General features: G+C 35.5%; 1 long non-coding RNA gene across 1 annotated transcript in view; it reads left to right on the forward strand.

Moving 5' to 3' along the window:
• LOC307194821 overlaps positions 1-10178 on the forward strand; it is a 53450-nt gene extending 43272 nt beyond the window's left edge. The window contains exons 4-5 of the long non-coding RNA XR_013830637.1: positions 9365-9545; positions 10083-10178. This is a non-coding gene — a long non-coding RNA (uncharacterized lncRNA). The remainder of the gene's footprint in view (positions 1-9364; positions 9546-10082) is intronic.
• Positions 10179-10853: the final 675 nt, after the last annotated feature.

A 10853-nucleotide genomic window follows, 5' to 3' on the forward strand; every position in this document is an offset into this window, starting at 1 on the left:
ACAAAGAGAAGAAAAAACAACTAAAACTGTTATCCTGTTAGCAACTAAGATTAATTTGATATAGCAAAGCGTTGCTAAATAACCTGGCAAAACATGAAGTATTTTGTATATCTATTTTAGGAACATAAACTAGTCATTACAAAGGGTAGTGACAAGCAGGTATGTTGCAAATTTCAGATTAATTAAAATGCTGTTTAACAAGCCCTATTAGAATGCAAACGTTTTTCATGATTGCTGTCACAAGCTGGGTTTCAGTTTTATTTGCTGGGTTTCCTATCCATTTAAGCCTTTCTATTCCCCCATACCCAGCCTCCATTCCTTTGCATTGAAGTGAACCCAAGCACAGCAACATTAGCCTAATGCATGAGAACAATGAGGTGAGGAAAAAGAGACTAAAGAGGTAAGTCTAATTACTCTAGTTTCATAGAATAAGCTTTTAAGGCTAAGTTCACACTAGGGCAATTACCCACCTAATTGCTCTAGTTTGAAGCTGGTTTGAAAAGATGTTTTCAGCAATGTGAGGAGAAAACATGCAAATTCAGTGGATTGGGTTGATCCCTATTGCCCTTTTTAGTAAAGAAAAACCCCTTGAAGTATTGAGATGACGTTCCTTGAGCATACTTCAATGTACCAGAAAGCCTTTCTGGATAGACAGCAAGGCAGTGTGGAATCACATCTAAATCCATGCACTAACGTTACTCTATAGCAACTGACCAGTGAATAGAAAAAAGAATGCCTCTAAAAGTACATAGCCTCCATTTCTCGAGATGAATCTGGCAACATAAAAGGTAATGGATTTTTATTTTTTGAAAACCCTTTTTAATTTTGTTTAAGAGTACTCTCAAAAGTTATGCTCTAATATAGTGGGTTAGTTTTATAACCTAAGCCCGTTAAACTGCAAGGTCTATGTACCTGAGTTAGAACTGATTGATAAAAATATCGAGTGGGATGCAGTTCTCAAATAATATCTGATGCAAAGTGTGTTTGGAAGGAAGAGAGGAAGGGAGGGAGGAAAGGAAAGGAAGGAGGAAGAGTGAGAGAGGGAAGGAAGGAGGGAGGGAGGGATAAAAATTGGAGGTTAGGTTGAAGATAAAACTACATATAAATTGGTGGGGGAGGTGAGTCCTGACCAATGTAAAGTCCATGCCTTTGACAGAGCACATGCTGCTATGGGTTGGTATCTCTTTCAGGAACTACTTGGATATAAAGACAAAGATATATAAAGAGAATTATTCAAAGCAAGGGTAGATTTAGGGCTGAAGAAATTGAGCCATGTAAGCCAACCTCCTCATTGTAATATGAAGAAATCTAAATTTTAGAGAACTGTCAGTGTCACATGAAGAATTAATAATACAGCCTGTTCTCAAATCCAGGTCTCCTGACTGCCAGTCTGTCTAGTAACAGTTTACAGATGGGAAAAACAAATGGAAATCTGTCCAGGTTAGTATACTGAGTTAGAAAAAAAGCAGAAATGCCTTTTAACTGCAGTCTACCTTTAGGGAAACCAGAAGGTGAGTAAAAACTCTATATAAAATATGGTACTTAGTCCAATAAGTCAATAGGTAAGAAATGCTGAAGGAGAGCTACAGAAAGGATATTATGGAGAATAAAAAAAAAAAATCAGGAGGTCTTTAACAGAGGAATGGGGGTTTATGTCCTGATTTAATGCTGTTTTTTTTTTGTTTGTTTGTTTGTTTTTCCCACATTCTCAAGATTACCTAAGTATGCTAGGTGCTTTTAAAGAAGTAAAGGCAGGATGCTTAAAACATATACTTGATTCCACTGTATCATGTAGCTTTTCAGTTTTCTTCTGATGTCTGCCTCTGTGATAAGGGGGAACAAAAGAAAGTGAAATTAAGGAAGCAGACAGACACAATAAGGAAAGGGATGTTTGGCTCTTTAACTTATAAGGCCGTATCTTTATAAAGAGCAACTAGAAAGATGCTTTTTTCAAACTTAAGAGTAAAGAGAAAAATTTTCTCTGTCTCAAAATAGTTAAGAAATCATAAGAAATACAACAAATTGAACCTCTATGTTGAAAACTTTTGTTCTAATTGTATTATTTTAAAATTTGTGATTATGCTTAGCTCTTTCAAAGATTCAAGGAAAAGGAAAAGAACTAATGTATTCTTTTTGATTCCCTTGATGATTATTAAGGAAAAGCTGTCCTTTTTAAACCAAGGATGGCAAATACCTGGTACAAATATTCCTATTTCCTATTGTTTCATCCAACATAGATATTACTAATCACGATATTAGAGATAGTCGATTGTTTTTTTTTGTTGTTGTTGTTAGCTCGTCAACCCTGCTTTAGACCAGTTGTCAGCAAACTATTTTTCTAAAGAGTCAGATAGTAGATATTTCGGCTTTGTAGGCCATCAGATCTTTGTTGCAGCTATCAAGTCTAAGGCTGCCACTGCTGTAGCTCCAAAGCAGCTGTAGACAACATGTGAAAGAGTAAGTACCACCTTATTTCAATAAAACTCATTTACATATGGTAGTGCTCTTTTTAGTTTTTTAAGGAACTGTTTTTCATAGTGGTTGTATCAATTTACATTCCCATCAACAGTGCAGGAGGGTACCCTTTTCACCACACCCTTGCCAGCATTTATTCTTTCTAGATTTTTTGATAATGGCCATTCTGACCTAGGTGAGGTGATATCTCATTGTAGTTTTGATTTGCATTCCCACTACTGGGCATATACCCTGAGAAAACCATAATTCAAAAAGAGTCATGTACCACAATGTTCATTGCAGCACTATTTACAATAGCCAGGACATGGAACCAACCTAAACGACCATCGACAGATGAATGGATAAAGAAGATGCGGCACATATATACAATGGAATATTATTCAGCCATAAAAAGAAACAAAACTGAGTTATTTGTAGTGAGGTGGATGGACCTAGAGTCTGTCATACAGAGTGAAGTAAGTCAGAAAGAGAAAAGCAAAAACCGTATGCTAACGCATATATATGGAATCTAAAAAAAAAAAAAATTGGTACTGATGAAGCTAGTTGCAGGGCAGGAATAAAGAGGCAGACAGAGAATGGACTTGAGGACAAGGGGTGGGAAGGGGAAGCTGGAGCGAAGTGAGAGTAGCATCGACATACATACACTACCGAATGTAAAATAGTTGGCTGGTGGGAAGAAGCAGCATAGCACAGGGAGATCAGCTCGGTGCTTTGCAATGACCTAGAAGTTGGGATAGGGAGGATGGGAGGGAGGCTGAAGACGGAGGGGATATGGGGACATGTATATGCATATGGCTGATTAGCATTGTTGTGCAACAGAAACTAACACAGTATTGTGAAGCAATTATACTCCAATAAAGATCTATTAAAAATAAACAAAACCAAACTTATCTACAAAAACAGATTTGGCCCACAGACTTTAGTTTGCCAAACCCTAATTCAGAGGTATTCAGTAGTATATTCGACCCTTGAACAACATGGATTTGAACTGCGCAGGTCTACTTCTATGTGGATATTTTTCAATAAATATACTGAAAAAGTTTCTGGAGATTTGCTACAATTTGACAAAGCTCACAGACAAACTGAGTAGGCTAGAAATACTGAAAAACAGAAAAAGTTAGATATGTCATGAATACATAAAATACATGTAGATACTAGTCTATTTTATCATTTACTACCATAAAATACATACAAATCTATTATAAAAAGTTAAAATTTATCCAAATGTATGCACCCAAACACAGATCATACATGATGCCATCAGTTAAACTAGGCTACCACAAAACAATCATATTTCTACTTCTTCATTATCAGCACATGAATCATGATACCTGTAAATAAATTCCTTTTTCATATTATCTTTTTATTTTTGATGTCTAGTGTTAGTAACACATATAACATGTACAGTGTTTTGTATCATAGAAGACAATATTGATGCAGGTACTAACAGAATTCAGTTGTAAACAAATTATGTAAACTTGGAGTATTGATATGCACAGTACAGTAAAGTAAATGTATTTTCTTTTATGATTTTCTTAATATCATTTACTTTTCACTCTCTACCTTACTTTGTTTTGAGAATATAGTATATAACACACATAATATATAAAATATAAGTTACTTGACTGTTCATGGTACTGATAAGACTTCTGGTCAACAGTAGACTATTAGTAGTTAAGTTTGGAGGGGAGTCAAAAGTTATACCTGCATTTTCAACTGTGCAGGGGGTTGGTGCCCCTAACCCCTGCATTGTTCAAGAGTCAACTGTATTACTATCCATTTGATGGCAGCAATATGTTCATTTTGGTTAGAAATGAGAATCTTATTTTTTTTCATTTTGGAAGGCAGAAAAGAAGGGACAGAGGGAAAGGAGGTGAAAGAAAATGATTTATATTGTAGATACAAGAATGAATATAATATTTCTCACATATTTGAAGTATATCATTACTTTAAAAATGTTTTACATAAACCTTGTCTTCACAGAGTTCACATATTAAAAGTGTAGTTAAGACAATGGTGCAATAATTGTGAAATTATATTCATAATATATGAAATTATGTTCAATAATCCACAAGTATTCTAAGGGTGCAAATTTATACTGGAGAACTGAAAAGTAGTCTAGGCTCACTTAGCAAGAGCCTAGGCTTTTATTTCCATGGTATAAGTATGCACATCATGTCTATTTTAAGTTAACAACTTGACATTACTGAAGGTGGAGTTAAGAAGAGATGTACCAGACCATTGCATAGTATATCCAGTAAACTTCAAGAGCACAGATAATAATAAAATGTAGAAAATTATGTAGGAAGTGTTGAATTTTCAAGTTTTATAATTACCTTTGTTTTAATATAATTTATTTAATTATGATCTTATATAATTTAATTTTTTATTATGACTGAGTTTAACAACCAGCTCACAAAATTTCTGAAAACTTAACAATAGGCTCTTGCTAGCTGGTAGTTGGCTCCTATATGTATATACACACAAACAGACACATCCAACATTGTGCTAATGTAATAACATGGTCGTATTTACTGCTTCAATTTGTCGAAAAGTTATATAAATATCATCTTTTATTGGCATTTCAATATGTTTGATAACTAGGTTTGCAATGACTTGGGCAGATTAATTAATAAGAAAAGTTTTATTCAGATTCATGTGGACAAGCTAGAGGGTACTATTTTTACTACCTACCACTATTTTGGTCATCCACACATTATTCTCAAATATTGCTTTTTCCCCTTGCAATCTACTTAAACCTTAGGCACAAAAGAATTACCCCCCTCCCTGGGAAAGGTAAGTTACCCTACAGAGAGAGGTCTTCCCTCTGAAGTTTCAAATTGTGCCCAGCTGAACTAAATATTCTGTGAACAATTAAGCATACAGTTATGATAAAAGAGCAATAGTCATTAAGGTCATTGCACTTGAGGCTTCCATTTGAACTTCTTTTGGGTTCAAGGCAGACAAAAATCTTTTGTTTTACACACTTTCTTCCTCAGCCCAGAGGTAATGTAAGAGAGGATGAGAAAGAAAACCCCTTCTCCCTAGATTTTTGAAAACTTTAAAATCTAATGATAGAAAAGGACTGTAGTTTGAAACATGAAAGATCAAAGTAGCCTACTAGAGAGACATCGAATATATAACTTCTTATGGGAATCTCCCAGGCATGAGATTATTCTGAGATTTCAATCTTATAGTTAAATAGTAATATATCAAAAATTTGGTGAAAATAGTTGCTTTATAAAATGTTCAGGAGTCAGTCATTTAACTCTCACAAAATGTCAGTAGCTTTATTCACAAGCCTTAAACTTAGGAAACTTGAGATATGAGTATTTAAGAAAACATCCTTCAAAAATAAACAAACTTCCTTTAAGGTTAATTTGGAATGAAACATTGAGTCATTTTCACAAAGCAATCATTTGCCTATTTCTAAACCTTGATAGAAATATACAGAAACAAATTGGTGGTCAGATGCATGCATCTGCCACCAAAGAGCTACTTTTTGTAAAGCCCCAGGGGGTATATAAGACATTTGCCAGAGGTTCTGAGAAGTTGAATCACGGCCTCAAGTTTCCTGGACCCTACACACCAAACACCAATAAGCCACTGTGATCACCACCGTATCGGCTGTATCTACTGCTCTGGCCAATATCTTGGCCTCACCTCTAATTTCAACCAAGCCTGGACACTCCTGTGCAGGTTTTAACTCAACTTTCACTGACATTGTTTTACATCAACTGTTGGCATCTTAGCTTTCTGCATCCCACTCCCTTTACCTACACATGAACAGCTTAGAAGTATAAGAGAACTAATGAGATTACTTTCAACCAGTGGTGAACTCATATAGACAAATAATTATCTCTTCGTCCCATCTTTTGGGATGACGATTTTGAAAGGCATTCTGCACTCTTCTTAGCATGGTCTCAAGGCTTCAGTTGCCCACACTTGTCACTTCGATGAAACTTCACTTGCCTTTCTCTCTTATGATATTTACCCCTGCTCTTTGGAGTTACCATCCAAATACAGGTTTCCCCCAATATTTGAAAGTGGGGCATTCCTACAATACTTGTAAGCCAAAATGGCATAGAGGGAACAATTACCTTAGGATACGTCTTGCTAAGGGGTGCACAAAATAAATTGAGATAAAGCTCAAATAAATTGAGACACAGCTCAAAGCTATGGCAGCTTGATACTGAGTGCATTTCCTGGAAAGGAGCCTGGAGGCATCACTTCCACTGCTAGGGGTGTGCACTGCCACCACAGCTCCGTACAAAACAAACGCTGCATGCTACTTTTGCTTTTCACCTTTCTTCATAAAAGCAAAAATCCTCTTCAGTTAGTGAAAACAGGTACTAATGCGGGTCTTTCATAAAAGAGATGTGGTATAAAGTGAACTTTTGAAAAGGGGGAGGTTATCTGTACACCTGGAAATAAATCAGACTGAGCTTTTGGGGGAACTGAAGCTGATACAGTCAAATCATCATCACACAGGTGTTACACCATGTTTCTCTCTAAGAAAATTCATTTTGTTCTATACTCTCTCCCCGCCAGGGGCCATAAAAAAACACTCCATATATTATTACTATGCTCATTTCTCTTTCTTCACTAACTGTGTAGCCTTTAGCTACCACGGTGCAGTCCTGAACCCATCTCCCCATTCCTTCATGGATGCATGCAGCCATCTCAACTTGCCCTATTAAGCATACACTTCACCCTTCAGAGCTTTTGTGACCACTCCCCCCATCCAAGTTTTCCAAGTCTGTGTCCCTGACCCTAGAAACCTTCTTTGTGAAGGCGGAATCTAGATAAAGTGGTAGAACAATGCGAGAGAAAACTGAACCTTTGGTACTGACGTAAGTACATTTTCACAGTTACTTTCTGAGGGCAATGCCCCTTTCATTATGTCAAACACAAAGGAACAATCCTAGTGGTAGCAATAATCTTGTAAAATGTACTCAGTCATTTACTCTGGAGACTGAAATCACTCCAGAGGCAGAACTGAGACATAATATAACTGTAGAAAACTACAAAATATTTTTAGTGGCAAGCCATTTGATCTTCTATAGAAAGCACTGACAGAATTAATTTTTTAGTGACCTGTAAGTATGTTCTCTCTTACTGATGCTTTCTTACACATATGCATTCCTTCTTTTGGAGGAAATATTGTACATATCCCTGCAATCTACTGAAACATAGCAATTCTTTACAATTATTTCCCTTTCCCATGTTTAAGGCATTGAGTCAACTCAGCATACTTTGCACCACACTCAAAACCCAAGAAAGTAGACAGGAATATACATCTTCAATATTTTAACCTATCTCTTTGTGCAGAGAGATTGGGTTTCAATAGGAATTCCTAGAAGGATCCTTATTAAATACTTATGTACAAACATGCAGATATGTGTGGGGTCTAAACTCTAATTTTTATACAAACCCATTGTTTGTTACTTAAAACTTATGAGGAAACAATGAAATTGTTTTATTCTATAAGGAAGAAATCTAAAATATTGACAGTTACACACAGCATATTCATTACTGGAGGTTACACGCTATTTTCTGCAGACTTAATGGGTAGAAATTTCACATGTCTACTCACATGCATACATGTATTTTACCTTCATATTTATTTTCCAATAAGCAATCAGAGAAGAAAAATGGAAAACCAAAATTAAAATGTTTATCCTCTTCTCTTATGATAGTTAAAATATTTACATAAAGGTAGTAAAATAAATACAGTTCATTGCTTCAGTAAGGAATCAAAAGAAATGATAAAAATTTTGTTAATATAGATAAGATAAATATATTCTAAAAAATATTTCTATTTATTTTCTGTTTATATTTTGATATTTGTGTGTGCTTTTCTTGGTATCCAACTCAGTATTTTCTTATACTGGATTGTGGTGAACATGTATTGCTAAAGAAGGCATCATTTTTTTGTTGTTTTTTTTTTCACTTGGACCCAAGACAGATGTCAATTTTCCCTAAAAAGGAGCAACCCAAAATGTATTCCACCATCTTGGCATATGTAGAAAATATTAACAACAAAAGGAGGGATGAGAAAAAAATCAGAGTAAGCCAGGGCATGTAAGAGTAAAAACAATACCTGTTGGTAAGTAAATGTCTAAGAGTATTAGAGGTAGTAACTTTCAAAGAGTTAATAAGGACTCATGAAATATGAATGTTGAGGAGTAGACAGATAATAAAAAATTTACCTAATCTGAACAATTATCTTTTATAACAAAAGAGGATTAGTAGAGATGGGAAGGGGTATGTAGGGAAGAGAAAAAGAGAGAGAGAGAGAGAGAGAGAGACTCAGACTGAACAAAACAGGAGAATTAATTTTGAAATCCATAAGCAATTCCTATTGGCTCTGTTTTCATATCTCATCACTCTAGTCCCACCAGTTTCTCTTTCCAGAAGTATTGCAGTAGCCTCCTAACTGGTCTTACTGATTTATCACTGGTCTCCTGTGGTCTTTTATATTCATTATAGCCAAAGGAATTTACTGAAAACAGATACATTAAAGTAAAAAATCACTAGCTAATATGATAGGTTACATTTGTTTGTGATAAGTAATACACAAAATAACAAAAGTGTCATAAAAATTTCTTTCTCATTATTGTCACAGTTCAAATTTGTTATATATATATATATATATATATATATATATATATATATATATATATATATATATATATATATATATATATATGAGTTCTTCTCCACATGGTCACTTTAAGGACCCAAGTTCTTCATCCCATTTACTACATTTCAGACACAGGGCTACTGCAAAATGCAAGGGTGGCTAAATATTTGTAAGCATTCTTATTCCATGGTCTCTCAGATCTTCTGGGATAATACTTCTTGTTCTACATATTCATTCCTACAGTTTCTGCATGCTTGGCACCTACAACATTTTTTGCGAGACTACCTTGGGCTCCTGAAGCTGCTTTGTCCAGAAGCACTGTTATCCAGAATTGCCTGGCAGTTTAAGTCTGCCCAGGGCTGCCCATAGCCCAGTGACTAACTACTACAGAAGTTGGAAAGCCCAGGTCTCTTACCTCAAAATGGTACAAACTCTGCAAAGTAATTTACACTGCAGAAAGGATTTCACCTGAAATTGCATTAATGTTTAACTTTTCTGCTTTTCCCTCCCCCTTATCACTTTCTTAATAAATCACTTGCATATGAATCCACAGCTTAGAGGAACTCAACTTCAGACTCTCCTCTTTGTTTAGTCTGCTCCCAACACACTAGCGTCCATGCTTTTTCTTGAACCTGCCAACATGTCTCAATGTCAGGGACTTGCAGATGTTTTTCTTTCTGCCTGGAATGCTATTTTCCCACATGTAGACATGTGGGAAAATAGCTCCTTTACTTCCTTCAGGTCTTTGCTCAAATATCACTTAATCAGGGAAGTCTTCCATGACCACCCTGAATCCTCATCCCCTGCCAGTACATACACTTTTTCCCCTTCCCATCCTATTCTCCATAGCATTCATCTTCTGATATACTATATATTTGTTTATGCTTGCTAATTGGTTATATTTTGCACTAGGATATACGTCCCACTTATAGTACCAACTTTCTCTGTCTCCATTCTCCAGCTGCATCCTACCACCCAGTACAGTGCCAAGGTCCACAGTAGGCATGCAGCACATATTTTTGAGTGAAGTGTACAAATGAATGAAAGACTATGGAAAACTTAACTACAAGGTAAATGATATTTAATTTTCATTCTATAAGTAAGTTTCTTGTTGCCTTTCTAATGTCTAAAATTAAAGAAATCCTATAAGAACGATTACTGATAAATATCTGAACCAGTTGTACCTCCACAGTCGATTGCAGAAATAATTGTCATCTTCATTGTAAGCAGCATGTGTTGTAGGATATTGCCAAGCTTAGATGGGATCTTTATAGAATATGCTGTAAGACGGTTTATGGAATCAAAACGTCTGATAATATTAATGAACAATCTAGGCATACTCTGCCTGAATGCTGCCAATAAGTTAAACAGATTTATTGAAAACCAAATATATGGTGTAGAGTTCTTCTCACAGAGTTTTGTGCAGTTAGAGAATAAAAAGCTATGTGACATAAATAATCTTCAAATGAAATTCTTATGTAACAAATGAAGGACACTAAAACTTTCCTAATAGTTTTATAGGAATGAGCAAGCTTGGAAGGGAATGAGCTGTAAAGGTAATGCTGAGGTGGTAAATGCATTAATAAATTAAAAGAGAAAGAGAATCAAAGCATGAAATCAAGAGTGAATTTTAAAGGTAACTTGATCAGAACATCAGGAAAGGCAGTTGGAGACAGAAGGCTGCTAGAGAGAGGTCTGAAGCCAGACTGCAGCTCTGGGTACATATTACCTT

This window comes from Stenella coeruleoalba (genome assembly GCF_951394435.1).
Source record: "Stenella coeruleoalba genome assembly, chromosome: 11".
Taxonomy (NCBI): Eukaryota; Metazoa; Chordata; class Mammalia; order Artiodactyla; family Delphinidae; genus Stenella; species Stenella coeruleoalba.